At 43.6% G+C, this 16,258-nt stretch overlaps 1 pseudogene; it reads right to left on the reverse strand.

Moving 5' to 3' along the window:
• Positions 1-743: 743 nt before the first annotated feature.
• Positions 744-8,774, reverse strand: LOC136515412 (disease resistance protein Pik-2-like; annotated as a pseudogene).
• Positions 8,775-16,258: the final 7,484 nt, after the last annotated feature.

Here is a 16,258-nt window from a genome sequence, read left to right on the forward strand (position 1 = left end):
GTCGACATGGGTTTATGGTATAGTCTATGATTTCCGGACAACAAAGGGCCCAAAGTTAAAGAATCTGTTTCAGAACAGAGATGTGTATTGTAGCTGTTAAGTCTATCGGCGATTGACCGTGACGATGAAGCATGCTCTATGCACTAATCTGTGATGGAACAAATAAAAGTGAAAATGATTAAAGTCAAAGTTTAAAGTTAAAGTATGAGTTGAGATCAAGGGGGAGAATGTTGGTTTGATCTCCCAACCACAGTGGCCCAACGGCCACTTGGGCCTTGACCTCGCGCCCTGATCGGGGGCGCCCAGTCCATCTATGGCTGGCGGGCCCCCATCACACTGCGCATTAAATAGAGGTGGGGTCGGCGGCTCTCAGTACGAGGTTCGTCTGAGCCGTACGCCCCACCTAGAAACCCTACTCCGATCTAACAGAGGGGCGCAGCCAGTGACGGGAAGCACCGCCGCCGCCACTGCACTGCGCCACCACGGTCTTCACTGCATCGCTCTCTCTTCTCCGACCGTCACTGCCTAGCGTAGAACTTCACCGATGAACCTGATGGCTGGATCCCCTACTCAATGGATGGTCAGTGCCTAACCCTAGCTCCTACATCTCCTTCTCTCTCTTGGTCTCCTACTCCCGAAGGAAGCTCCAGGTCTATTTGATTCAACTACTAAAGAAATCACCCACTGGATCCACATCTAGATGATCTAAAGAGTCCTAACACACGAGCCCTGCCCTGCCCGACTCAGCGCGACCACGACCCGATGCCTCGGCGGCTCGACGCGACGACGCCTGGCGGCCGCAAGCCTCGCCCCGCGCAGCCGCGCCCGGCGGCCCCGCGCGCACTCGTTGCACTTCCCTGCGCCGCCCCGCCATTGGCCCTCCCCTCCCCGGCCCGCCCCACGTCGCACCGCCGTCGGCTCTCCACGGTCTGCGTCGTGATGCACCACCGTAGGCCGTCGGTCATCCCCTCCCCAGCATGTGCCGCCTTTGCCCAGAGCCACGCCGGCCTCGCCGTGGGGCAAATCCGACATGTGTCCTGTTTCGCTGATAAGCTATCGTTGAAAGTACCGTTGACTGATTTGCTGTGAAAGAAAAATATTGTTCGTTGACTGAAAAATACGACCTATAAGCGAAACGAACAGGACGATCATCCGCACGCTGGGCCCACAAGACTGACAAGGAGCGGGCGAAGCTACTCTATTCGGCTCCTCTTCTCTCTCCTCGTTGCTCTCAGCGCAAATCAAGGAGCTCCTATGGCGGAGCTAGTGCCTTTCGAGTCGTTTGGCAAACGGAGCTGCCAAACAGCTCCTGGAACCGTAGTGGGAGGGCTACCAAACGAACGCCCCCTTACAGTAGGCGAGACAAAGTGCATTCTGCAACGTCATGCAAATTCAAATGAGCTTAAGGCAGACTGTGAGACATATTCTAAAACTAGTACTCCCTCCGTCCCAAAATAAGTGATGTTTTGGATTTTTCCTAAGTCAAAATTTTTTAAGTTTGACCAAATTTATAAAAAAAACTACTAATATTTATGATACCAAATAAATATCGTTAGATTTATTATGAAATATATTTTCATTGTCTACCTATTTGGTGTCATAAATATTGATATTTTTTCTATAAATTTGGTCAAATTTAAAATGGTTTGACTTAAGACAAACCTAAAACATTACTTATTTTGGGACGGAGGAAGTACTTCACAAGTTTATACGGGTCTAATCCCCAGTTCAAACTATAGCAGTAGATCTATAGCAGTAGATCCGGAAAAAAAAATAGCAGTAAATGCACCAGCCCAATTTGTGCAATTCATCTTCCATCTGGAAGAAATAGTTTGGTACCTAGAAATAGATTTTGCTTTGCGACAAAATAATGGGTTATCATGCGCTACTATCTCAGCACTCAAATAAATCAATCAACTTTTGGAGTAGTCCTAGTCCTAAGTCAAATTTTTCTATAAATTTTACTGCATTTATAGAAAAAAGAACATCATTGTTTTTGACATAAAACTAGTATAATTATTTTCGCAACATATATATTTGGTCTCATAAATATTGATATTCTTTTTTATAATAAAGTTGGTTAAATTTACAAATGTATAATTGAGTAGAAGATGAGTAGAAGATGATTTTATCTGGGGACGGAGGGAGTACTCAACTGATACATACATATTCAAATATAATTATCCGGAGAATATTCCATGGACCGACAAATTTTTAGCAGCAAACGAACTTGTGTCCAGCGAGATTCCTTCGGAAATCGCAACGACGTCTTTACATGTCCAGCAGCAAGCTTCGTTCAGAAATCACACAACGACAACGGTCGCGCATGCACTCGCGCGCTGTTGGCTGTTGCTGTGAACGTCCTGGCACCGTGACGTCAGCGTATCCGGTGAAGCTGGAGCAGGATATCCGGATATGTGTTGAGTGAGCGGTACGTTTCCCGGCCGACGCAGGCTGATGGGGATATCCGGCAAATCGATGAAGGCCGCTAGTTGGGCCTTGGGACATGAATGAAAGCTGGAATTTGAGAAGCGAGCTACGAGATCAAACAGCCCAGCTGGCCCAACTAACCGTCCGTCCGTGCGAGGCTCAACAACAATGGGACACGGGCTACAGGCCAGATAAATCTTTTGACCTTTGTTTTTCCCTATTGGGTCCAATGTCATGTCTTAAAAGAAAGCTCATTGGTTTTCAGTTCAAAAAAAATTTCTTTAATTTTTATTGGTTTCCTTTTTTTGTATTTTGTATCATTCAACATTATTAATAATTGTTTTGGCATTTTGGATGAATTGATTCAACATTTTCAAAAACTTAAGACCAATTTGTGTGAAAATGTGAACACTTTGGATTTTCTAAATACATTGCTTTAGACATAGGAGTAATGCGTTATCAAAATGCTGAAATAGTACGTAAGAATGATGATTCTTTTTGACAAAAAACAAAAGGTTAAGAAAACTATATTGACCTCATTTGTAAAATTTATTCTAAATAAACAACATGGTGGCTCAAACTGTTTTCAAAACCCACATACACAAACTTCCATATTAATTAGTTCAGATATGAGCATGTTTGGAAACCTTGAGAAATTTCCGGCATACTCTCCCACTCCTACGTCCCAACGACAACGATGGAGGCGTTGCCTTCGTCAGTCGCAAGGCGAACACTGACCACTGCAAGTAGATGATCGAGGAGATGGAACTGGAGGGTACGTGACGAGGTAATTGATCACTTTGCTGTTCTTCCTGACGACCTCCTCCTTGGCACCAAGATCCTACGTACAAAGGGCCCGTTTGTTTGAGCTCGTGCCAGAAGTTGTAAGAAGCTAGCTTGTCAGAAAAGCTATGAAAGAAAATTTTGCTTTTAGGGAAATTTATTTTTGAAAGCCGATTGTTTCAGCAGCACTTTTTAATGAATGAACAGTGTTTTCTCTCACAACAAATCAGCATAAGCAGTAACATTAAGTAGTAGCATCATGTAACTTTTCAAACTGGCTTCTCAGAGAGAGTCTTTCTCGATTTCTCCACTGCTTTGAGAGTTGTGCATAAGCACCGTACAAATTAGAAGCCCGAATTCTGTTCTAGTATAAACAAAAATTGTGTATGTAGAACTCTCTAAAGCCCTACTCCGTATTTGTTTTAGCTTAGGATTTTGGGTTGTACCTTTTTGACAATTCTAAGCTGAAACAAAAGGGCAGCTTAATTTATTTCCACACAGACTTAACAAACTAGCTTGCCGGGTTAGGGTTATTACAATCCACTCTCCAATAGCTTCTAAGAGACTGTAGCATAGTACATATGCCAGGGGAGTGAGGTTTGCTTTATGTGCAGTATTTTTCCCTTTTTTAGAGATAAATAAATGTGGGCTACGGTGCAAAAGTAAACACATGCTATATGTGTACAGTGCTAGTTTTAAGATTTTCCGTTACTAGTCTAGGCAGAATATATAATGGCCCCGTTCGCGTGCTCTTAAACTCGGCTTGATCCGCTTTTTTTTCATCTGGAACCGTGTTCTTTTCTCACAAATTCCTCCAGATTCCTTTAGATTCCTCTAAAATTTCTCCAAGCGAACCGGGCCAATAAGCACATCCCACAAGTCAAAAGCAGTAAGGAAGACAAGTGACCAGTATATTCAGAACAAGAGAGGAGGAGGATGCACTGCAAATATTAACTTTTCAAAAGAGAGGAGACCCAGAGCAAGCGGAACATAGGAAAACATTACCGGTGTTCGACGAGGCTGCTCCGACAGCTGCGGTGCTGGAACCATGGTGGTCGTCGCGCAAGGAAAGCCCATTGAAGGTACTGGTGAAGGCATTTGCTAGGTCTTCAGGTTGCGACAGCTCATAATCAGCTTCAGCGTTAGGAGGTGATCCAGAACTGAATGTGAAGCATGGCCGCACGAATGCCTCCTGTTGCTGAGGAGCAGCAATGAGTCGAGACCCCAGAACATCTGGGGCGGCCCCTGCCAAATTATGAAAATGGAAGCCAACGGCATTGTCAAGTTTCTTTTAGAACATGGACCGTGTAAGGCGCGCGACATTAGTACAGTGCATACGAAGCTGAAGAAATAATCACGTAAAACACGCCCTGGTCCCTAGAATAGTTGTTTGGTAGGCATAAATAGATATAAAGTGTTCAGTACGTACCTGATGTTCCTTGACGCGATCAGGAATATGTAGTGCACCCTGAACCAATTCTCGTCCACGGATGGTGGCGAGCTTTCGATCGGCGCCGTCGCTGGCCATGTCGACGGCCAGTGTCAGGGGAGGTGGCGTGATGGTGGATGGTGAAGGAGAGGTCCGTGGGTAGTGCCAGTGCTGCAGTTGAAGGGGAACGGAATTTTACGAAATTTGGAAGCTTCGGGTGGTTGTAAAGTTCTTTTTGAATGGCAGCTTCTACACGCAAAAAATTCAGTTCGGTGCCGATCATATCACACCCGACCTCCGTGAGTTGGGAGAGATGCTTGAGACCAAAATCAAGACGACCATTACTCACAGAAATTGTAATATCTGCATGAAAGCCGATACCGAGTTGTTCCAGCTTTGGCATGGATCCAGCTTCAAACGCCAGCATGGGGATATCCAAATCCAATGGATCATTGGTGCCTACCCAGAAATGCCTCAAGCTTCTGTATGGATACCTGTTGCTGATCAGAAGTCGTTGTTTGTCTGTCGAGGGTATGTCTTCAACGTTAAAAAGTTTACTATCGCCAGATTTAGATCGACAAGAACTGGTAGGACACCAAGAATACAATGACTTTCCTGATCCAATTTCTTTATTGTCATATACAAATATTCCATGTTGTCAAGTGACTTCATCCAGTTTGGCACCCTTGAAATGGGATTCATCTTCAAAAACAAGTGTTCTTAGGCTAGCAGAGCACCACGGCACCTCAAGGATGACGTCATCTCCATCGAAGATGACGTCATGCCATCCTTCTCCATAATTATCGAATCGTACGACTAAAGTTTGAAGCTTATTTAGCCGTTGAAAAGAAGAAACCGTCTTCTTTATAAGATCCACGTAGCTTTCCTTGTCAATAATACCAGAATTGGAAAGGAATATACCCAGATGCCTCATTTTGGTTGCTGCCTTTATGTCAATTGCTACTGAATTTAACTCCTCCAATGCCTGCATGTTTTTAATTCCACTGGGAAAGCAGTTTAGCTTCCAAGGACCCATCAGTAGGTTGACAAGTCTTTTTAGTCGAACTATAGCTGTTGGTAATTGGAATATGCTGCAGTTCCTTATGTCAAGTGTTTCCAAAAACTGCAGCGCTCCCATCTGTTCTGGGAGCTCAGTTATCGATGTTCCCCTGAGGCTCAAATACCTCCGCTGGAGTAATTCTCCAATGTTTGCAAGATGATGGTTTTCTAATAATCTCCGACAGTCCGCGAAGTCCAGGACACACAAGAATCGAAGGCCCAACAAGGAACAGGGGAATCCAAAACTAACAATTGACCGGACATTTGCATAGTTTTGGTTCAAGTGTACGGTCACATCTCCATCAGTTTTACCTTGCAGACTCAATCGACGAGCCTTGATTCCTGGTGGAGGTGTTAGTCTTGGGATACCATGTACCATGTATCAAAGTTGTCTTCAATGGACTTGCACACGATGAAGTCAAGAATTGTATCATGGAGACGACAGCTGTTCACCTCGCCAGTCCAGTCACTTATTTCCTTAGGAAGGATTAAATTTCTATTGATGAGCTCAGTAAAAGACTTCTCTCCCGATTCATACAAGGTGCATGTAGATTCAGCAGGAACCAACCCCTCTGCAGCCCATAGCTGTACTAAACGCTTTTGATCAATTTCATAATCTTCAGGAAATATACTAAGATACAATAGGCAAGCTTTTAAATGATAAGGGAGATCAAAATAACTGAGTGATAATATTCCCATCATTCTGTCCACAGTCAGAATCTCTCTCAAGTCCACGGCCAATAGAAGTTTGAACTTGATCCCACTCTGTGACTGAGTGAACTCCATTCCGTGCTTTGTTAGCTAACAAACCAGATATTGCAATAATGGCCAACGGTAAACCTCCACACTTCTTCAAGATCTTATCAGATACTTCTTTTAGGTTTTCTGGGCATTCATTTCCATGCCCAAATATTCTATTCTGGAACAACATTTTCGAGTCCTGTTCTTCTAGAGGCTTTAGTTTGTAAACCCAACAATCAGAAAATAATGAGCAACATGCTTTGGCCACATCATGTATCCGAGTTGTGGTTATTATCACACTACCACAACTATTGCTTGACAATGCATACTTAACTGTGTCCCATGTTTCCACGTCCCATACATCGTCGACTACAATGATGTACCTACAACATGATTTGATAAAGCTATTTAGTATGGAAGAATACATTTTTAGTTCAAACAAATATTCCAAGGATAATTAATACACTAAAATGATAGACAGCCAGAATTTACGAAACTCGATTCTTTAAAATATGATAACCTTATACTCTAGTGATGTGTAAGCAATGTAAGGCTATTTGTAGCTATGTCATTTATTTTCACACACTCAGAAATGGTATTAGGAGGAGAGGTATGATTTAGGATTTCTAGAACAAAGACACGACAAAAGATCTAAACTAGGATTTGTAAAATTAAAACTCCAACATTTAGAAATTAAAACCTACATGAAATTTATCTAGATATGACTTCTTGTAAATATTACTCTCCCTCTTAATGGATAGGTGGAGTTCTTGTTATTTGCATTAAAAAATTATCTAGATATGCTCTAGGCTCTTCTAGTGCATCGATTCTAACACAAGGAGGTGGCAAACTTTTCCACCCTAGGTTCCTATTCGACAATAGTTTCTTTTTTTATACTTTTAGGGCCCCTTTGGAACGCGTGATTTTTTCCCGTTCCTACATTTTTTTTGTAAAAAATGAACTGATTCCCGTGAAATTCCTATGAAGTTCCTGCGTTTTAAAAGGGCCCTATAAATTTGTAACGGCAGCTCACTCAAGAATCTTTAGAACATACTTAGGCAGAAAAAAAAAACTATAATATGTACTGGTATTTGTGGATAAAAACTTTGGTACATTTGACCAAACAATTGGGCAGCCTATATACAGGCCTAGTGGTGCGGAACTGTAGTATTAGATTTATATTACGAAAAATATGGTAATTTTTGCTAATTTTTAGAAATATATTGAGAGAGAAATTCTTAATTGAACTCTCATTTATTACAAGTGAAAAATCAAATTTTGCCTTATAAATGCTCTTGGTGATAATTTAAGAAATTTTCTCCTTAGCAGGTGACTGATACTTTGTATGTGTACTATGCACATTTTCAAGCCTATTGGACCTGGATAAAGCAACAACAAAGAAAGAGTATTTATGATTTAACCACCCTTTTCCTTCAAAGGCATGAGAGCAGCCAATTTCTCATAGAAATTAAAATATAACAGCCAAAGCTTTGCTAGAAGGAAATTAAAATAGGTTTCTTAACCGAATGGATAAAAAGGTTGCATGCTGAAAGCGTAAACCCATGTGTACCTTTTTGTCTGAAGGAAATCACTGATTTCCATGATCAGCTGCTGTATGCTCCCTGCTTCTGTCTCACAATAACGTTGGCCTGTCACTTGGCTGAGAATAGTTCTCAAAATCTTAGCCATGTCAGGATTCCGTGACACCGACAAGAAAGCTCGGCACTGGAACTGATCCTTCAGCTCTTCATACACTCTGTTTGCAAGGGTTGTCTTTCCAATTCCTCCAATTCCCACGATAGAGACTATCTTCGGTTGTTGAGATGAAATACCCCCATCCTCCTTCGTGAGAGAAGATATTACCTCTTGTTTTGGTTGATCGATTCCCAAAAGCCTAGAAGCATCCTCAAATATGGCAAGAGCTCTCGGATCCACTGTCACTTTGCTTGTGTTCATGACAGTCTCGCCGATCTGCTTGTATCTTGCATTCCTTTCACTCACCTCCTTGACTTGGACTTTCAGATCCTGAATCGCCTTAGCAATCCGACGACGGGCCTTGGTCTTGGCCAGTAGGTTCTTGCATTTGTCGATGAAGCCATCTGAACTCATCGAGGCTGTCCTCGATGTCGTAGGAGAGCTCCCGCACCTCCGTCATCCAAGCCTTGTCTTGCGCATCAGGATTGTCCTCTTCCGACTTCTTCAGAAGGAACGAGTGCATGGCTTCGAGCTCCCGAATGAGGAACTTCACCTCACCGCAAACCCCTTTGAAACGCTTGTACTCGTCGCTGAGCAGAGCAGCGAGCTTGTCCAGGATTTGCCACGGTAGCCTCATCCTCGGGCTTGTCCAGGATTTGCCACGGTAGCCTCATCCTCGGGCTTGTCCAGGATGAGGCTACAGTCGCTGGAAAGCAGTGAGCCGGCCTTATTGCTTGCTTGCTCTAGCCATGGATTTGGAGACAGAGATTCTTTTGGGAGACATGTCCCACGGGAAGAAGAGAAGAAAGGGGTTTGTTGGTGAGAAAGTTAATTCTGCCCTGCAGGGTATATGCCCTCGAACATGCAACCGTCGGATGATCATCTCGAGATGCGTGCCACACATTTACTCGCGCCCTCCCCGGCCCGGCGGCCACGCCCCTCCCCCGGCGCGAGGCAAGATCCGGCCATGGACGCGAACTTCGATCTTCTACCTCGACTCCGGCGGCGGCGGGTTCCGGCTTCGGCGGCGCAGGCGAGGTGTGCCTCCTCTTCCTTCTCCACCACCTCCTCCTCCTCCTGCTGGATCTCCGAGCTAGGCTTCCCAACTCCGGCGGGTTTAGAAAGAAAGGTTCAGGGAGGAAGACCGGCCAGACGGTGGGGATGATCGTGGGGCGGCTTTCGGGTTCTGGCGGCGTAGGGGGCGGTCGGGCCAGGCCGGGGCGGGGGCGTACATGGCCGGAGCTTGCCGTAGAGGAAGGAGGCAGCGGGGTTGAGGTTCGCCGGAGATGAAGACACGCCGGAGAGGGAGAAGACGTCGGACGTGCGAGAGAGAGAGAGAGCGTGCAGGTGGGGAGCGGCCGGCTGTGAAGTGTCCCCGGGAAAAATACGGGACATAACATATACAACTCTACTGCAAATGATGGCACACATCTCAAAGCAACATCAACGGTTGGACGTGTAAGAGTATGTGCCCTTAAGGGCAGAATTTCCGCGTCCGTTTGTTGGTGAAGAAGACACAGGACAGGTCTCGCTCTGTTCCGGTCAAGCGTGGGGCCCACATTTCTCCATACCACTCATCCATTCCACACAGTTCATGGGAGGGTTGACCAGTTCGCTTGTCTGAATTCTGGAGGAATCTGTATGGTTTGGAAGAATGCTGAATGAATTCTGTGAGAGAAAAATAATGTTCTAGATAAAAAAATAAGCGAATCAAGCCAAGTTTAAGAGCACGCGAACGGGGCCAATAAACCGAGCCCATAGCACTACGCAGCAACAGACGCCTTGGGCCCACCTCTCAGTTTCAGGGACACCATGCGCCCAAAAAGTTGCAACCAGAAATCCATTTTAACCCTTTTCATCATAATAATATCAAAATATATCCATATCTAAACACTCTCTACACTTAATCCAAAAAATAAATTCATATCCAATTCACCTAGATCCTTTTTTGATGTACACGAATAATTGATCTTGAAATTCTTTATCGATCCTTTGCCCTAAACCTTTATTTTAAATTAGATTAAGTCCTTTTTAGCCCCTCATTTTTTTCTTTGTTTGATTTTAACCCCCAACTACAAAACCAAACCTCAGCTGTCAAAACCGTTTAATTTTGACCTCAAAGCCATTTGAAAACTTTCTTGGAGGTCAAAATTGAATGATTTTATAGTTAAAATTTCAAAATTAGACAAAGGCAAGAGTCGAAGGATCAAAAATAGACTTAATCAAGTACTTTGGTTTTTTAGATATTTATGAAAAAAAATTATATATTTAGATTTATTTACTGATAAATATTTATATATATATTAATTTTTCTGTACACATTATTGGATTTTTATCATGAAAAGAATTTTTAAAATTATCATAAATTAAACTTTACTGCCAAATTATTTCTATAAAATAATCTATCTTATCGATATCTACAACTTTGATTTGGGCTATTTCTTCATCCGAGTTCCTTCAAATAATTTGAAATTTTGAATTTCAAAATATGAAAACTTCAAATCGAATTTTGGGACCATAAATCATTTCAAATGAAATAGTAGTCAATTACAAACTTTCATCAGGATCTACAACTTTAGTGTTGGTAATTTCTTCATTCGAGTTGTTAGAATTCGAAAATTTTAAATTTCAAAATATAAGGACTTTAAATAGAATTTTGGGACCGTAAATAATTTTAAATGAAAAGATTATCAACTACAAAGTTGTACATCGATCTCTTACGAGCTTGGTATTTGTCATTGCTCCATCGAAGTTCGTTTGAACAATTAAAAAAATCAATTTTAAAATATGAGAACTTCAAACATATAGTGTCGGGTTCATAAACCCGGGGTCTCTCATGGACCGGCTTCTCAGCAAAAGCTTGCCCTAGCAGACGACGTTGCGAATGACGCGCAAACTCTTGGCCCGGCCTAAACACCTAAACGACAGGCCAGAAGGACGATCCAATCTCCAATCGGAAGGCCCCGCTAAGAAGGAACAACGCTCACTTCCGACTCCGGCCCGCCTCTCCGACCGGCTCCGATCGAAAGGCCTAGCCAAGGAGGAATAGCGCTCGCTTCCGACTCTGGCCCGCCTCTCCGACCGGAAGGCCTGGCCAAACACCGCTTCCGAACTCCAACCCACGTCTTCGACCGGGGACGCATCAAACCCCTGTTTACAGCTCTTCACCGACTGGCGCAGTCGAAGCCAACTAGGACCAACCGATCGAGGACGCCCGCTCGGTGAGGACTAGAAAACGGACGTAGTAAGGAAGGGCACTCAAGTCAACCGTAATACCGAGGACCGTACCCTGTACACCTATAGGACAGTATCGACAGGACATGTCAGAAGAGTGTCCTACAACCTTCTAGGCATGTCAGAACCCAAACAATGTTGTGGGCGTCGATATTTGCCCTACAGTATTGTGGGCGCCCGCAAACTCCCATATCAGACGAGCACGGTAAAACCCCTTGCATGTCTCTGGGCATCAACAGTATGACAGACACCGACGTCTATCATACAAGAAGAAGAAGACACAACCTCCCATATGCATCTGACATTAACAGTGTTATGGGCGCATACAATCATCTTGTACCCGATGGCGTGAGCAACGAGACTTAGCATACATACACTCTCTCACTCTCACTTGTAAGGCCATCCCCTTTATCTATAAAAGGGGGTGCGCTCTCTCCCAAAGAAAAGAATCAGTCCACAACAACTCGAACAACACGCACGATCCGAACGAACAATAAACGTTCGAACACTTAGCACATAGCGGAGCTTCCGTCACTCTTGGCCCTTCAGGCCAGAGTCCGACCGGACCTCTTGTACCTCTATCTTTCTCCCTTCCGTTTGTAATCCCACAGCAAACTTCGAGCACCTGGGTTCAGGAATAAAGTCACCAACCGACTCAAACTGGACGTAGGGCACGTTGCCTGAACCAATATAAACCCTGTGTCATTGAGTGCTAGGCCACATCTAATCACAACGTACGACAAAACTATAAGTATTTACGTGTTGGTCATTTTCGGCACCGACATATAGATTATATTTTAAATAAATTTTGAATTCATATGTAGAACCAAAAAAATCTAGTATATAAAATTCAATAAAATGTAGAAAAAATATTTTAATATATATAAGTATGTATCAATAAGTAAATCTAAATATATAAAAAAATTCATAAATATCTAAAAACTTGTAAGAAAAATGGACCCTAGGCCCATTTACTTTGGATTTTGGTGTTTGATGACCAACACAATCAAATTAGACTAATGAATTTGCAAGTGTTTATTTTGTAGTCCAACAGGGTGCAAGAAGTGACTTGGACGAATGCGACGTGATGATCCGATGATCAACACCTTAAGCAAGACCTTAGGAGCACAAGAAAAGACCCAAGATATTAAGCAAAGTCCAAGCATGAAGATAGGAACCAAGCCGTACGCAAGATCGCAAAGAAACAAGCTCGCAGAGACGACCGGACGCTGGACCGGACGCTGGACCGGTGGCTCGGCAGACAGGCGACCGGACGCGAGGACCGGACGCTGGCGGAAACCGACCGGACACAGAAACGCAGCGTCCGATCGAGTACAGAGAGGTTGCAGGCGCGCGAAACTGCGACCGGACGCGTCCGGTGGTAGGCGACCGGACGCTGCCAGCGTCCGATCGGTGGTTCGCGGCTGCAACGGTCGGGACGACCGGACGCGTCCGGTCAGGACGATTCAGCGTCCGGTCAGTAGCAGTTTCACGGGAATTCGACCCCAACGGCTACTTTCTCAGTGGGGCTTATAAATACAACCCCCAACTGGCCATTTGAGGTGTGTGGAGCTAAAGAAACATACCAAGGGTGTTGATACACCATTTGAGTGATCTCCACATGCATAGTGCTTAGTGTTTTATTAGGTGATTAGCATAAGTGCTTTGCGAAGTACTTAGGTTGATTAGACCACCGCTTATGTGCTTGCTCTAGGTGTTTGCCTAGTGTTTAAGTGAGGTTTGCATACCTCTTGTCACCCCGTGCTTGCGAGCATAAGTGTTGTACAATGGAGGGGCTTGAAGTCTTGCGAGATCACACCAACCGCGTTTGTGGTGTGGCCGCCACCGTGTACCGGAGGGAACAAGGCCCGCGACGTTTCGGCCGGAAGCTTGATAGTGAAGACGGCGGGGAGCATCTGGGAGAGCCTTGCCGAGAGACACATCGAAGACCCACTTACGCGTGGGGAAGGCCCGAGGCTATCCACGGAGTTACCCGATCGGGAGCTTGGCCCTTGCGAGGGATTCCTTGCGAGGGGCTCCAATGAGGACTAGAGGGAAGCTTGCGCGCTTCTCGATACCTCGGTAAAAATACCGGAGTCATCGACGGGAGTTTGCATATCTCTACCTTGCTCTTTAGCTTCTGTATTTACATTGATTACTTTACTACGTTTGCGGTAGAGATAGCAACACACTAGCAAAACCATAGTAGCATATCTAGATAGCTTATCTATTGCATAGGTTTTGCTAGGGTTAGAAAAAGAGGCCATAGTTTAGAGTTAGAATTTTTAAGTTGCCCATTTCACCCCCCCTCTTAGGCGTCACGGTCCCTTCAATTGGTATCAGAGCCGGTTGGCTCATATTTGGACCTTTGGCTTAACCGCCGTTGAGCCGACGCTATTGTAGAGTGGTTGGGATGGATACCGCTAGGCCTCCATAATTTGACGGCACTAACTTCCCATACTATAAAGCTAGAATGGCTTGCCACCTTGAGGCGGTTGATTTGGGTGTATGGAGAGTCACTCGTGACGGGATGAAACCCATCAAGAATCCCGAAAAACCCACAAAGAGTGACGAAAAAGAAATGCATTTTAATGCTAGAGCTAAGAATTGCTTGTTTGAATCATTTAGCATGGATGTATTTAACCAAGTGTTCACCTTAAATACGGCACATGAAATTTGGTTAAAACTCCAAGAGCTCTATGACGGCACAAGTAATGTCCATGAGCAAAAACATTGTCTAGCTAAGCAAAATTATGATTCTTTTGCTATGAATGATGATGAGCTTGTTCGTGATATGTATTCTTGATTGAATCTAATTATCAATGAGCTCCATTCAATAGGATTATTAAAGCTAGATGATGCGGACATCGTAAGGAAGATCATCTCCGTTCTACCACAAAAGAAATATGCAAGCATCATCATCATCCTTCACAACATAGAGAACTTGAGCACCATGACCCTGGGCATTGTCATTGGTAAGCTAGTGGTATTTGAAATGTCACATAAGATGGGTCAAGGAGAAGCATCTTCATCAAGCAAAGGTAAAGCTCTCGCTTGTAGCGAAAAGAAAAAGATGAAGGGCAAGAAAGTTGAGTCAAGCTCAAGCTCAAGCTCCTCAAGTGAAGAAGAAGAAGATGAGGATGATGATGATGATGAACAAGAATCAAGTGATGATGATCAATCTTCCTCCTCCACCTCCGACCTTGATGAAGAATCAATCAAATTAATCAACAAGGTGGAGAAGATGATCCAAAGGCTCAATGTCAAGGGTGTGCCCATCCAAATTCAAGATCTTATTTTCACCAATCAACGAAATGAGCAAAGAAAGAGAGGATGCTACGGATGCGGCGAGATGGGGCACTTTGTGAAAGTTTGTCCAAATAAGCCCACACCCAAGACAAAGAAGAAGGCGTGCAAGAACAAAGCCCTCACAACAATAAGGTCATGGGATGATTCTTCAAGTGAAGAAGAAAACCATCATAAGAGGCGAGGTCACAAGCACTCATCATCAAGCTCTTCTCGTGTGTGCCTTATGGCACGAGGTAACAAAAGCTCATCCTCTAGTGAGAGTGATAGTGATGATGATTTAACTTCTTACAATACAATTGTGCAACAAAATCTTAAATATGCTAAAGTTTGCACTAGTCAGCAAAAGAAGCTCAAAACTTTAAAAGAAGAGCTAGGTAGTTCACAAGAAGCATACAAGAATTTGCTTGAACAATATGAAAACTTTGCAAATCTCAATGTTGAACTATCTACTAAAATTGAGCGACTTAAGGCTAGTGCAACAACAAGTGCATGCACAATTAATGATAAGCAACTTGAAAAGAAAATTGAAAAATTAAAAGAAAAGTTAGCTAGCTCACAAAATAATTATCAAAGTTTGCTTGCTAAAATGGAAATCATGTGCAAACATTGTGATGAGCTAACAAATAAAGTTGCTAATCTTGAGGCCGTAAAAAATACCCCCACCAAGGCATCTAAAAGAAATGACATAATTAAAAAGGATGCATCTACCTCTTGCAATGATTTATGTTTAGACTCACATTTGTGCAACCAAGCTTGTGTTGAGAAAGTAATTGTAGATACATGCACACAAGTGGTTGCAAAAGAGAATGAGCAACTCAAGCAAGAAGTAGCTCGCCTCACCAAGGACTTGACTCAAGTGAAAGGCAAGGCGAAGCAAACCCAACTACATCAAGATAACACCGTCAAGGGAGTGAAGAAGCTTGATGAAGGACAAACCGTGGTTTGCTACGTGTGCCACAAAGAAGGCCACAAGTCCTATGAGTGCAAGGTGAAGAATGGGGGAGGAGCAAAGAAGAAGGAGAAAAAGCAAACGAGCAAGCTCTCCAATACCTACACCAACAAGGTAGACAAGAAGGCCTCCACACCTTATCTCTTGAAGAAGAAGAAAAATGACAAGGTGGTGGCCATCAAGGTGAACAAGCAAGCCAACAATGGGGTCAAACACTTTTGGGTGCCTAAGGAAATCATTTCCAACATGAAGAGCACCAAGAAGGTTTGGATCCCAAAAGGGAAGAAGTCCGTCAGACTTTGGGGAATTTGAAGACTTGGCAAAGTATGGGTGCATTTCATGGGGTGCATCATGATGGACAAAATCATTGCCAAGTAGGTTAGTGAATACTATGGACCCAAATTCCCCTTCCCATATTAGGTAACTAGATGTCATTCCTTTCAATTAACATTTATTTCATTGGTATTGTCTTTCAATTGGTATACTCTTAAAGCATCTAGTTATCTTTATGCCTAATGTTTACATTTACATGCTTAAAAACTTTGTCATGCATTCAATAGGTATATCATATGGTAGGCTTGCTCGGTTTCATTATCAACCCTTGGAGCAAACCTACATGGTTTAAAATT

The sequence above is a fragment of the Miscanthus floridulus genome, chromosome 17 (assembly GCF_019320115.1).
Source record: "Miscanthus floridulus cultivar M001 chromosome 17, ASM1932011v1, whole genome shotgun sequence".
NCBI lineage: Eukaryota > Viridiplantae > Streptophyta > Magnoliopsida > Poales > Poaceae > Miscanthus > Miscanthus floridulus.